Source organism: Crotalus tigris, unplaced genomic scaffold, assembly GCF_016545835.1.
Source record: "Crotalus tigris isolate CLP2741 ecotype Arizona unplaced genomic scaffold, ASM1654583v1 scf7180000020925.269527, whole genome shotgun sequence".
Classification (NCBI taxonomy): Eukaryota; Metazoa; Chordata; class Lepidosauria; order Squamata; family Viperidae; genus Crotalus; species Crotalus tigris.
Genome location: NW_024098258.1, coordinates 51,535 through 66,603, shown reverse-complemented (window position 1 = coordinate 66,603; position 15,069 = coordinate 51,535). Strand labels below are relative to the sequence as shown.

The following is a 15,069-nucleotide window of genomic DNA, read 5'->3' as shown; positions in this document are numbered from 1 at the left end:
CTCTTGATGTATTCACCTCTAATCTTTTTCTTGACTTCAGTGTGCTTGATGTTGTCAGCTTGAAGGATACCCAAGTATTTGTAGTAATCTTCCTCATCCAGACTCTTAATGTTATTTCCGTGGGGCATCTTGATTCCTTCAGTTTTCACTACTTTTCCTTGTTTGATAGTAAGTGTGGCACATTTGTCCAAGCCAAACTCCATTACAATATCTTGGCTATATATACGGACAGTGTTGAGCAGCGATTCTATTTCAGATGATGTTTTTCCATACAGCTTCAGATCATCCATGTAAAGGAGATGGGATAGTCTGGTAGATGTTTTTGATGTTTGATAGCCATGTCCTGAGTTATTCAGTATTGCTGACAGAGGAAACAGTGCAATAACAAATAGTAATGGTGATAATGAATCTCCTTGAAATATTCCTCTCTTGTTATTAACCTCTCCCAGCTTTTCACCATTGATCTGCAACTGTGTCTTCCATTGTGCCATCGATCTTTGCACAAATTTTCTGATGTTTCTACTGACTCCTGTTATTTCTAGGCACTTGATTATCCAATCATGTGGCAGAGAGTCAAATGCCTTGTTGTAGTCAATCCATGCCACATTCAGGTTGGTCTTCCTTCTCTTGCAGTTTTCCAAGATCATTTTGTCTATTAGGAGTTGATCTTTTGTTCCTCTGCTATTGGGGCGGTTTCCTTTCTGCTCAAGTGGAAAGAGATTGTTTTCAACTAGATGCTGTTGTACTGCATCAGCTACTACACCAGTTAGTAATTTGAAAGTTGTTGGTAAGCAGGTAATTGGCCTGTAGTTACCTGGTGTTGCCCCTTTTGCTGGATTTTTTATTATTAGGTAGGTTTTCCCAGTTGTTAGCCATTTTTCAATTTCTCCTCCTTGTAGTATATTGTTGAACTGCTTGGAAATGAGTGGGTGTATAACAGTTAGATGTTTCAACCAAAACCCATGCAGTTCATCTTCACCTGGTGCTGACCAATTTTTGATTTTCCTTGCTCTTTTTTCTACCATTTTTGTTGTTATTATTAGTTCTTTCATTTCAACTTCTGTTTTATTTGCATCCACCTCTTTTAACCAAGCCACATCCTTGTTGTATTTCTTTGGGTTATCCCATATCTGCTTTCAGAACTGCACTGTTTCTTCCTTGTCATGTACTGACTGATTCATTGCAGTTTCTCTATTGATGGATTGGTAGAAATGTTTCTGATTGGATTGAAATTGGAGGTTCTGCCTATAGTTTGCAATTCGGGCTTCATATCTACTGATTTTTCTGGCTATAGCTGTTATCTTTTGCTTTATTATTTCCAGTGCTTCCTTGATCTTCCTTGTTTCTAAGTGGTATTTCTTGATTAGGTATTCTTTGGTCTTCTTGTTCTTCAGCTTCTTTTCTTTCATCTGTTCTAGCTTGCTTGCATGTGATCTTAACTTGCTGATCTTATTTTCTAGTCTAACCTTCCATTTTTGTGGTGCACTGTTTGTTTGTTTTTCTTATTTGTTGATTTTGCATCCCAAGTATTCAGTTATAACTGCCGCTGTGCTGTACATTAGTTGGTTTTTTATTATTATTATTGTTGTTGTTGTTATTATTGTTATTATTATTGTTATTATTATTGTTGTTGTTGTTGTTATTAAATGGTCTGATATATGCTCCACATTTCACCTTGGTTTCCCCCAAGAAAAAGAACAACTGGTTATTTTCAAGTTTTTTCCTCTAACCATATTTAGAATATTTATGTTTCCTTACAAACTTGACCCACCACTCTCTGCACATTTTTCCTTCCTTTTTTTTTTTTTTTTTGCTTTATCACAGAGGTGGGGAACAATGGACCTTTTATGACTTATGAACTTCAACTCCCAGAATTCCTGAGCCAGCTATACCAGTCCACAAGTGATAAAGTAGCCATGGTTCCCCACCTCTTCTTTAATATAATACAACATCCCATCTTTTCTGGAATCACAAACTTGGAAGGGGATTTTTAAACCATTGATTCATTTGTTTACTTCAGGGAAGGGATCCACATTAAAACATCCCTTCAGACAGTTGCTTAACTTATACTTGGTCACACCTAGTAGAGTGGAGGGATAAGTGTGCCTACAAGTGAACGGATCTTATTGTCAGAACTCTTTCTAAAGAAAAATCACATTCTGTCTTCCTGTAATTTAATCCATTATTCCATGTCCTGCACTCTGAAACAACAGAGAATAGATAGCCTCCTAAAACTCATTGGTTCGTTCACATCTACTCCTCATCTCAATTCCAAATACAATAATTAACACTAATTAAAATTATGTAGATGTAACAATACACCATGCTAAGCACCCATGGTGATTTTGTCAGTCACTTTGTCATTTGGAGCCTCCAGAGATATAACCCTGATGCTAATGCAATCTGTGTGGGCATCAAAGCAAGGGCGTGAGACTGGAGAGAAGGTTATATAGAAACATCCACAAATCTAGAAGAGAGCACAAAGGGGAAAATGTTTCTCTGTTTTCACTTCCTTTTTGTTGGTCTACATCCAATGGAGATTTGGGCTCGTGGAGAGGTGCAGGTGGGGCTTTAAAAACTTTCTGTCTGCCAATGTCTTAAATCCTAACCCTAACTCTAACCCAGGGGTAGGCAACCTTGGCTCTTTTATGACTCATGGACCAACTCCCAGAATTCCTGAGCCAGCATGGCTCAGCTTGGAAACCTCTCCCTTTCCCCTCAGCATGACTGGCTCAGGAATTCTGGGAGTTGAAGTTGTTGGATTAAAGTCTTCATCCTGGTTCATCCAAGCTTGTGATAAATAAGCAACATGGTGACTGCTTTAGAAAGAAGGTTGCAGTTTATTGAAGAGCCAGACAGCAAGATTGTTCTGGCAGGAAAGAAGGGGGAAAAAGGGCTGAGCACATGTGGCTAGTAGGTTTTTATACCCCTCTTGAGCCTTTTGTTTCCTGTTCCTGTTTCAGGCTTTGTATTTCCTATGTCACGTATTCTGACCTGAGTGTGCCTTTCTGGTATTCTTTATGGTGATGGGTTAGTCCTATTATCATATCCTGCTTCCCTGGTGATGGGGCTAATGACTCCTAGAATTTGGGTGGGGTATGCAGAATTTAAATGTCTTTGTCGTCTTGATCTCCTAGCTGGGGCCTTTCTGATGGTTTACATTTGCATTTGTACAGGACTGGCTTCTGCTTGGGGGAGGGTGACCTGGGGCTATGAAGGAAAACTGGGCATGCTTTTCTGTCTCTTTAAGATCCTTGAAGGAAATATATTTTTCTGCCCTTTTTAATATTTCCTTCTCTGGGGGGCTAACTTCCCACAAAGTCCACGAGTCATAAAAGAGCCAAGATTGCCTACCCATGCCCTAACCCTTTAAATGAACTCGACTGTCAAATTTAATATGTTAAAACAGAAATAGGGGGTGTGTTCAATTACACAAGAGACCTACCAGGCCCATCTGGAGTTTGTGGCTTTAAATCTCATATCTATCTATCTATCTATCTATCTATCTATCTATCTATCTATCTATCTATCTATCTATCTATCTATCTATCTATCTCTATTTCTATCTCTCTATCTCTCATCTCCTCCCATCCTATCCACCCTTATTCACATTTTGATTGAACATGCCATCCTGATTTATTCATATACTTTTTTTTGAAATGTGAAAAACAATGTCATTGACATTTAAACAAAATCTTCATCTCCTAGTAATAACCTGGAAGCTAATATTTTATCTTCACATGAAAAATATAACAGTCAATATAGGAAGCCACACTGATAATTTATGAAATTATTTTCAGAGCATTCAAAGCATGCAAACTCTATTCGGCTTACCATTGATGCAAAATGCAAATTGCAGTTAGGTTTCTCTCAGCAACAAAATATTGTTACTTAAAACTAATTTGAAAAGTATACTTTTTAATTGATCCTGCTCATTCATCTGTTGTCAATATTATTATCCTCACTTCATTTATACCCACTGAGCTAAACAATCAGAAAAAAACCTAGCAAACTCATTTCATTGTGATTAAAAGATAGATCACTAACTATATATCTTTTGAGGACCTGCAGGAAAGAAAAAAAAACCTAACTTTTCCCAAGAGTTTTAGAATAATTAATTGTGCTATTTAAAACAGTTTTAAATACTAGTTCAAAATCCAGGCAGCAATTACTAAGCAACATCACCAAATCTCAGTGGGATAAAAATCTACAGTCCCCAAAGTTAATTAAACTAATAATTTCTGGGGAGCTTCTCAACCCAAACAGCCAGTTTGAAAAGGAAAAAAACCTGCCTCCTCCCTCTCGTTTAGCACGTGGAAATAACTCCTGGAGACTTTCAGGTTGAGTAAAATAAAAATGTTTTGAATGAATGGATGGATAGATAGATAGATAGATAGATAGATAGATAGATAGATAGATAGATAGATAGATAGATAGATAGATAGATAGATTTACTACAGGCTTCAATAGCTTCCTGCTAGCCTACTTTCCTCCTGGAGTGAGCAGTAGACATAGCATACATTCCCTCCTAGATTCCTTTATATTAATTCATCCAGTCATTCCATTTAGCTTCTGCCCTCCCATTCACAGAATATATAGAAATACTTGAAACTTTCACTGTACTTTGGCAAAGACCAACATAAAACAATGCAATATAAAAAGTTTTAAAATCCTACAATGAAGAGGGAGAACAGCAAAACAAAGAACAAAACAGTCAAGGTATAACCAGCTGCCAGAGCTAGAGAGCTTGAAAACAGAGAACAAAAGGGGGTTGGAATCACATTACTGATCCTGAAACCATTAACATCTAAGAGGATCTGAATAAGTCTTCTAAAAGCAAAAAAAAAAAAAAAAACCCTGGAGCAAAGCTTTGAGAGGCCCCAGTCCCAAGTGGTTTCTAAGGTAAATCTACAATGATTTCCATAGAATTAGCCAATGGGGGGGGGGGCAATACTTGGTGGATTTTAACTACCTTAAACAAGCCAACTTTTGGTCTGCTAAAAGTATAGGGTATTAGGGCCTGACAGTATAGGACTTCTAGATTTCATTTGAGCCTCCTATTATCTCCTGCCTAGAGAGTGGAAAAAAATAGCACAAACGTGTAGTATAGTATAACAATAACAATAATAAAGTTGGAAGGCACCTTAGAGGTCATCTAGGCAACCCCTTGCTCAGGCAGGAAACTTAAGTTGCTGGGTTGTCGACTGGAAAGTTGGCAGCTCAAGACCCAAGTACTGTGTAACAGGGTGAGCTCCCGTTCTTGCCCCAACTCCTGACAACCTACCAGTTCAAACGCAGGCAAATGCAAGTAGATAAATAGGTACCACTTTGGTGGGAAGGTAAGGTTCCGTGTATATAGACATGTTGCATATAGACGTGCTGGCCACATGGCCATGGAAATGTCTTTAGACAACTCCTCAGCGAGGAAACAGAGATAAGCACCACCCCCTGGAGTTGGACATGATTGGACAGGGAAAACCTTTACCTTTTACCTATAGAATAGTCTAATTCTTTATTGCCATCTATCTGTGTGGGTGCAAAAGGTCAACACCCATGATGGCTCATAAGTAATCAATGGTCATATGGATTCCGATATGGTAGTTTAGGTAGAACACCTGGTAGGCACAAGGGCAATATCTGTAAACAGATTGTTCCTCATGGTCATCTGTTTTCTATAGTTGAGCCAAGCTTTTTTCAGCAAAATGTCTCCTCCCTTACTCTACGTAGACTCATGCATTCACCAGGATGATTTCAGCCCAGATATGGTAACCCTATCCATGCTAAGTATGGTACGTGATGACATGTTGCTGTACGTTGCCCAGCAGGATTACATGAAATATGATATTTAAGGTTGCTGCTGTGGTTACAGAAACATTTATAAACAGATTTGGAACAATTCTTTAATATTACTGTTTAGCGCTACAAGGCTACTATTTCTTGCAACCCTCCTCTTTCTCTTACCCTGGATGAACGGCAGGAGAATAATTCTTATTTAATATTGTCTGGATCTGAAGTAATGCAAGTGGTGCTGTCTAGATACTCTGAATGAATTATTTATGATAATGTTTGCAGTTGGAGAATTTCTCACCTCAAGCTAGCCTTTGAATTCTTGCTGTGGGAATCAAACTGGCAGAGGGAGCAATGGTCTTCACCTCCTGGAGGAAAGGCAAGACATAAATATAACAAATAAAATCAAGAAATCATAGGAAGGAAAGACATGTGAATTAATTTAGTTAACTTCTAATAGATTCTTTTTAAAAGCTGTGACTAAGGTTGCAGAACATGCCTGAGATGTGATCTGTTTGTTTTGGAAGTGATAGTGAATCTAGAGTTAAAGAATGACATATACATTGAAAAACCAACAACCAGAGCAGAAAATAATTAAGAAATTTTGGGGAAAAAATGTCTTTCATATACAGATAGTTTTATTTTTTTACTACTGTTTTTTGAAAAAAATGTCTTGATTTGTACATTCTTTGTGAGTATTAAAAAAAAAACACTAACCATTTCCTGTTAGCCTTTCATCTTATCCGTCTCCCCAAATCTCATGGTAAAAACCAGTAGTCTTCAACTTATAACTATTCACTTAGTGACCGTTTGAAATTACAGTGACATTGAAAAAAGTGACTTATGACCATTTTTCACGTTTATGACCACCGCTGCATCCCCTTGGTCATGTAATCAAAATTTGGGTGCTTGGCAACTGGGATGTATTTATGACAGTTGCAAACTCCCAGGGTCAGGTGATCACCTTTGGCAAACTTCTGACAAGCAAAAGTCAACGGGGAAGCTAAATTCACTTAACAGCTCTGTTACTAACTTAACAACTGCAGTGATTCACTTAACAACTGTGGCAAGAAAGGTTATAAAATAGGGCAAAATCCACTTAACAACTCTCTTGTTTAACAATGGAAATGTTGGGCTCAATTGTTGTTGTAAGCAGTGCTTTTTTTGTAAAAAAAAAAAATACCTCCAAATCACAAGACATTGGCTTTATTCTTATTCTTCCCCTCTGCAGTTTGAATATAAAGTATAAAAGACTAAAAAGAGATTTTCGTTGACATCCCAGCCTTTGAACTACCCAAGGAACCGAAACAGCAAAGTTCCGCTGTTGGGCAAGCTTCCACGCCAGCCGCCTTTCTTTCCTCTCGCTTCGCCTCTTTTTAACCTCACAGTCCACCTTCTGTAAGGGAAGGCAAAAGGCGCACTCACCCTCTTGTGAAAGATGGCTTCCATGTTTATGTCTCCCACCACCACCATGGGCTTCCACACCACATGATCCGACCCAGCCAATCAAGCCACGCTCTGGCTGTGGTACTCCAGTGGCTCATGGCTCCTCCTAGAGGAAGCAGACAACGCTGGAGGGGACCCTGCTCACACCGTACTGCCAGCGGGACATTTTCAAAAGCAAATGAGGATAGGAAGGGAAACAATAGGAAAAGAACGCAAGTTTGGAAAATCCGTCGAAAAAAGATGCCGGAACTCTGTTCCGGTGCGTTCTATGAGGCTCACCTATATTCTCAGCCTGCTTTAATATAGGCTAAGGTAAAGCTCTGAAGGAACATTTCATTTTTGACCCAGGCTCATGAAAGGCATCTCTTCCAAGCTGCTTCTTTAACAACTTTCCAGGCTTGTGAAGTCAAGTCAAGTTGAAAAAAGCTTGTGTAGCAAACATGGCTTCATGTTGTCTCTCTGCTCTGATGGGGTAGATTGCCTCAATGAAATGATTCATAGCTATCTTACTTGTAGCTGCTATAAAATGCAACAAGGCATGTAAAATTAAAAGACAGCTCCTCCCATGTAAAGTTATGTATCTTGTGTTGATATATCACACACCCACACCAACACACAAAGGGTTTCCTTTATGGCAGGGGTCCCCAACCTCTGGTCCGTGGACCGGTACCAGTAATAATAACAGATTTTCACCTGGGTTAGTCTTTAAAGTCTTTTAAAATGCCACTAATGTTGTATTTGAATATATATTTACCTTGCAGTAAATGTAATCAGATTTTATTATGATTATCTCTTTTTCTAGGAGCTATTTATTTTTATCCAGACACCAAAATAGTTGTTTTAGAAGCAATTCCTATCATCAAATCTATTTTGATTTGGAGACTATAAGGATGTTGCAACCTCAGTTTCACACAATATTATTTCATTTATTGTTTGATTGCCTCTTCTCACTTCCAGCTCACTATATCTTGATTCAAAAAGAAAAGAAAAGAAAAGATCTTACTCTACTTCAAGTTCAGCTAGGACTTAATCACTTTCAAATGTCTCCCCTAAATGTACTCATTTTTAAAATATGCAAAATGAATAGATACTGAGCATATTGTTGTATAGTGCAAAAGCATTTTACTTGCAGTGAAATTCCCCAGGAGCAAAATATTATCTGTGATTAGGGAATAATGTTCTCTTTCTACCCATTATTATGTCTGGTAGCAACAGGCACTATCCCATTTATTTCAAAATCACTCTGACCTTGAATATTGGGTTTTCCCAACAAAGAACATCATCCATATTTATTAACACAGTGTATATTGTTTTATACAGGAAGAAAATCAGGATAATATTCCTATGCTTTACTACTAGTTTTTAAAGAAAACACACTTTTGTGAATGAATAGCTACTCTGAATAAACCTATTATCAACCTTAAAAAAATGTAGTAAAGTATGTTTAGGCATTCATGGCCAAACAATTATAAATGTGCACTTTCACAAAGAACATACCTTTGTTATTCTGCTATGTAATTCATAAATATTTCATAATTGTGTTAAAATTATTTTAGACTAGATTAGTAATTGAGGATAGAACAAGAGAAATATTTTACAATATGAACTTTATAGTATAATATAAAAAGAAATCCACTCTGCATACATTTCAAACTTTTTTTGTTTCCAATATTGTCCTTGAAAAGATTTATAAAACTTTGATCTAGGGGAATTAAATTTTAAAACTAGTAAATGGCAAATGGAAAATATTGCAAATTGTAAGGTGTTATGAATTAAGTTTTCCATATTTTCTAGATTTTAAGGCTTGAAAACCTTCAATCCTAGGAAGTTAAGTGCTAAAATATTTTTGGGGTGCATTTATGATCTTTTTAATGTCTAATTATTAGAACAACTTTGGACGTACTTCTACAAACTGAATTGTATTCATAAACATCTTCTAAACATCTAAGGCAATAATAGAGGGAGAATGACCAATATAATACTTCTTAAATTTTGAAGAAACATTCCTTCAGAATTTCTCTGAAGGTAGCCTTACAAATAAATATATATCCATATAACAAAAATGAGCAAATTAACAATTCACTTTCTCTTTAAACTATAAAAAAACAGGTTCTCAGCTAATTAAGTATTTAATAATAGTAAAAAGATTAGAGGTCATTGTGGCTCAAACTAAAATGGTTTAGGTCCCCCAAGAAGGATTATGGAATTGTTTCAAGTTGAAATTAAGACAATATTTGTCCAGACTCTGAATTGTTGTAAGATTCAGTAAATACCGTATTTAAAACTCACCTGGAAATTAGGAAAGGGAAAGAGGCTATGGGAATCTAAACATCTCCATTCTTACAGCCTCCAATCATTGCAGAAGAATGAGGGAAACATCTGGATTTCTTGGCACTTCACAAGCAGATTTCATTTCCATACAGATGTAACTTGTCTCAAGAGGGGCTTCACATACGTTCACACTGAAAATTACAAGGGTAATTATTGATACAAACAAGGATAAATGGTATTATTGATATTCATACTAATGGGTTAAGCTCTTAATAAGTAGATAATATGGCAATAAAATAAATACTAATTGCCAACATTGTTACCTAGTGGCAATGTTTGTTGATTTTCTCTTACTGGCAAAGATTGCCAGTCAAATATTTTCCAGTCTATTGCTGAAACGCCTCAAATATTCTGATAATCAGAAGTACAGGATAAGTTACACAGCCACTATACTGTATATAGTGATTGTCCACTCAAAGTTACCATATAATAAAAAGTCATTACAAACTTATTGGGAACTTGAAACTCTGCCACATTTCATGAGAATAGCAAATAGAAAGCAAACTCTTCTCTTTGATCAGCCTTTCTCTGTTGAATATTGCTTCACTGGAACTTAAATATTATGTTTCTCTGGATATATATTCTCTACTTGTGTCTATATTTTTGGCATTTCTCTGGCTAGTGGCTAAACAATATTCTTCCAAATAAACCATCACATCCAGAGGCTTAGAATACTAAGAATACCCCAAGGACCACATGAGTGCCAAAACACATTGTTTATGTGTATTTTTTTCTTTTGATTATGAAGTGTTTAAAGACAGTTGTCCCAGAAAATTTCTGCTACATGCAAATGCCTACTAATGACCAAGTCATTGCCCAGCCAGAAAACATATGGTGAAAGCAGACTCTTGGCTGGAAAAATTACTCAGTTTTGAAGTACTGGATTAAATTTAACAGGTTAGGTGGCCGGGATTTACATAAGCATCCCAAATATTATCTTTTATTCTTTATTAATTATAATGTTTATTTGTCCTTCATGGCAAGCAAAGCTAAATCAGTTGAATTACCAAGAATCTCCTAAGGATGCTTTTCACAACAGGCAGTGATTTTATTAATATGTGTATTTTATTTCATCCTGAGCATAGTCTGAAGCCACAGAATATTGTGGAGCTATCAGTAGTCCTTGTAATTTGCAGTTCAACTTTAAGAAGATTCAAAAGTTCACTTGATCTCTAGGGCTGTTTCTGTAACCCTTGCCTCCCACTGCATAGGCACATGGATTCAATCCCCACTGAGCAGCTAATCCTATAAGAGAATCTACAAAATCTAGGCAACATTCAGAAACAGCTCAGCCAGACACCTCCCGAATTTGCAAGATTAATTAGGTAAATCAGATCATGGAGTCAACTCTATAGGAAAGCTGAAACTATTTTATTGAGATTGGATATGCTGTATCTTTTCCTCCTCCTCTTTAAAGTTCAATGAATTGGGGAGGTGTTTCTTTTTCTTTTTGTCTGAGCCAGTTATGAATATAATGTGTGTATTGTGGACTTCAAAAAAATGCTTTAGCCCATTTTGCTGAGGCATCAGCTTTTGTTTATCTCTATAACAGGGGTTCCCAGCCAGTGATGCTCACACCCCCTGGGGGTGCAAGATGATATTCCAGGGGGTGCGAAAACTTGGCTTTTCAAAATTATAGTGTATATGCATAATTCGTTGCCATTATTTTGAACTTTTGTAAAGGGTGTGGGAATATATCAGAATCGTTCTAGAAGTGCAGAGTAGAGAAAAGGTTGGAAGCCTCTGCTCTATCATTATCTTATGTCAATCTGGAAATGATGTTACCAATGCTTTCTTAGTCTAGAATCAGTTATCATAACTAATTATGCTCTATTTTAAATTGAACTCAGTATTTTCACTAAAATTCAAGCTAGATAGAGAAAAAAATATTTTTAACTCAGGGTTGAACTTTGAGGTCCTTGGTGCTCTCTGAGCTTGGTGATTTTCTTGCAGATGTTTGATTATCAAGCTAGGTAATAGCATCAGTGTAGTGAAATGTCTGCAAGAAAACTACCAAGCTTAGAGAGCACCAAGGACCTCACAATCCAAGCTATCCCTGTCAGGCAGAAACCCATACTTGTCATTTCCAAAGTGGCTCCTTCTGTACTTCATCCTATTTCCTTGATAAACGAAAACTTTATCAGTATCTATTTTTATTATATTTATGGCATATCCACATTCATAATTTAAGCTGGTCCTATCCTGGCTAATAAACCAGTTTAAGAAAATCCTCTCTAGCCTGAGACATTTTGGCAACAGCTTGAAGTTATTCAGCATAAACTACAAGCTACTATGGTATCTCATTAGACAATTTCCCTGCTGAAATGCCCTCTTATCTTTCTGTCCCAGGAAAACAACTACCTTTTTTTTCCTTTCTGTATATATATATATATATCTCCAAGAAAAGCCACCACAGAAAGGAAAAAAAAGGTAGTTGTTTTCCTGGGACAGAAAGATAAGAGGGCATTTCAGCAGGGAAATTGTCTAATGAGATACCAATATATATATATATATATATATATATATATATATATATATATATATATATATATATAAATAAAAACAAAAATGCGACTCTTGGGGGTATTCATATTGTCAAAATAATGATCACCAAGAGAATATCTATCAAAAATAGAATTTAATCCACCAAGCTTTCGTCAAATACATTTGACATCGTCAGGGTTAAAAGGCAAACGCCGGAGGAAGTCTTATATACAGTTGTTTAATGCCTGTTTCCGGCTCCTGGAGCGTGTCATCGGCCCCAGTTGATCGAATTGAGTCCCAAGCACCCCCCCCCCACATCAGCACCTATCCTCTTTCCATTGCTAATTTGCATTCTGTCATACGTTACTCTGTTAGCTGTTTCAGGGTTGGTCAGGTTGGGGGTCAGGATCTTTTCTCCTCCCCTGCTCATAATTCCCCCACCAGAAACAGGCATTAAACAACTGTATATAAGACTTCCCCCGGCGTTTGCCTTTTAACCCTGACGATGTCAGATGTATTTGACAAAAGCTTGGTGGATTAAATTCTATTTTTGGATAGATATTCTCTTGGTGATCATTATTTTGACAATATGAATACTCCCAAGAGTCGCATTTTTGTTTTTATTTCTAATCATACACACACACACACACACACACACACACACACACACACACACATATATATATATATATATATATATATATATATATATATATATATAGGTCTTTGGTTGTTCGGGTTTTCTCCCGCGTAAAATTGGAAGTGTCTTGGCGACGTTTCGACGAAGTCCCATTCGTCATCTTCAGGCTGGTGTTTTCAGCTTCGTGCTTTGAGCAGCAATGTGTGGTCTTAGCTGTTTCTTCCTTTTAACTGCCAGTGGGGGTATGAACTGATTGGGTGGGAGCTTGGCTGTGTTCTGATTGGGTGGAGGTGTGTTCTGAATGGTTAGGGGCTTGGCTGTGCTCTGATTGGCTGGGGGAGTGTTCTGTTTGGTTGTGCTCAGGTTAGTCTGAGTTGCAGAGGGGTTTGAGATTTTGGGCTGCCTTCTTATTTTTTGGCTTCGCGTTCGTGGTCGTGCTTCTTCTTCATGGAGGGTGTCAGTTTGCTTCATGTATGGATTGGGGGGTTTAAAGTGGCTAATGATGCAGCTGTGGTCTGGCTTCTGGTTTGTGGTCGTGCCTCGTCATCGGTGTGGCTTTGGGTTTGTTTTTTGCGTGGATGTGTGGTGGTGACCTCCTGTGTGGTTTTTGTGAGTGTGGGTCTGGTATCATTTTTTGTGTTAGGGAGTCGTTTGTCAATAAGGGCGGGTTTCCAAATGGCTGGTAGGCGGGAGGTATCATCTCGCTTGTTCATGCTGTGTGGGCGTTTTTCTATCTCGATGGCTTCTCTGATTATTCTGTTATTAAAATGTTCACTTTTGGCAATGGTTCTGGTATTTTTAAAGTCAATTTCATGTCCTGTGGCTTTAAGGTGTTGGACCAGGGAAGATGTTGGTTCCTCTTTTTTGACTGAGTTCTTATGTTCTTCAATGCGTGCACTTATTCTTCTGTTGGTTTGTCCGATGTATGTGGTGGGACAAGTGGTGCATGGGATTTCGTATACTCCTTGATTTTCTAATTCAATTTTATCTTTGGGGTTTCTAAGGATGGTGGATATTTTTCTGTTTGTGCAGAATGCTGTTTTGATGTTGTGTTTATGGAGGATCTTACTGATTCTGTCTGTGGTGCCTTTTATGTATGGGAGGAGGGCTTTGCCGTTTTCTTGTTCTTTGTCTTGGATTTTAGTGGGGGTTTCTTTTTGGATTAGGTTTGTAATCTTATTTCTATGGAATCCATTGGATGTTAGTACATTGGTGAGAGTGTGTAGTTCGGGTTTTAGGTGTTGTTCGTCAGCTAAGCGTTTTGTTCTGGAGATGAGTGTCTTGGCTACAGAGTTGATCTGTGCTGGGTGGTGGTGTGAGAGAGCATGCAGATAGCGGTTTGTGTGTGTTTTCTTCTGGTAGATGGTGTGTCCTAGGGAGCCATTGGATTTCTTGTAGACTAAGACATCCAGGAAGGGAAGTTGGTTGTTAGCTTCTGTTTCCATGGTGAACTGTATTTTGGGGTGTAGGCTGTTGAGGTGTGTGAGGAAGTTGTCCAGTTTTTCTTTCCCATGTGGCCAGATTATGAAGGTGTCGTCTACGTATCTGAGCCAGAGTTTGGGTTTGTGATCCAATTTTTCTAGAGCTTGGGTTTCAAAGTGTTCCATGTAGAGGTTGGCAATGACAGGTGAGAGGGGTGATCCCATGAGTGCTCCTTCTGTTTGTTTGTATTTTTGTCCATTATAGATGAAGTATGTGTTGGATAGGCAGTGGTTGGTCAGATCTAAGATGTGTTTGGGGGGGTTATATTTGTTTTGAATAGCTGTCAAGGCTTCTTTGATAGGAACTTGGGTGAAGAGGGATATGACATCAAAGCTCACTAGTAGGTCGCTGGGCTGTAAGTTTTGTTTCTTTATGATCTCTATAAACTGGAATGAGTTTTTTACGTGTGATTCTGCATAGGATTCTGCATAGGGCTGTAGTTGTTTGGCGAGAAATTTGGCTAGGTTTTGTAGAGGTGAGCCTATGGAGCTGACTATAGGTCTGAGTGGGGTTCCTTCTTTGTGTATCTTGGGGAGACCATAGAGTTTGGGGCATCTGGATGATTTCTCTCTGGGAATGATTCTTTGCTGGATCTCTTCGCTAATGGGGGAGGCTTTTATTTTGGATCTGGTGGTTTTTTCCAGGTAGGTGGTGGGATCTGTATTTAGGGGTTTGTATGTGGAGTCTTGGAGTAGGTTGGTTAATTTGGTTTGGTAGTCAGATGTGTTCATAACCACCGTGGCGTTGCCCTTGTCTGCTGGTAGGATTATTATTATGCTGGTGTCGAAATCACTAACATCCTCTGCACCAGCAAGCCACCCAAAAGCAACTTACCCAAAGAGGAACAGACAGCACTACGTAACCTGAAACAAGACACCAGCATAATAATCCTACCAGCA

The 15,069-nt window shown here is 37.9% G+C and overlaps 1 long non-coding RNA gene across 1 annotated transcript in view; it reads right to left on the bottom strand.

Moving 5' to 3' along the window:
* The window catches only part of LOC120319659, a 49,939-nt gene that overhangs the window by 22,390 nt on the left and 12,480 nt on the right, over window positions 1–15,069 (bottom strand). The window contains exons 2-3 of the long non-coding RNA XR_005559806.1: window positions 9,523–9,695; window positions 6,089–6,155 (exon numbers count right to left, since the gene is read on the bottom strand). This is a non-coding gene — a long non-coding RNA (uncharacterized LOC120319659). The remainder of the gene's footprint in view (window positions 1–6,088; window positions 6,156–9,522; window positions 9,696–15,069) is intronic.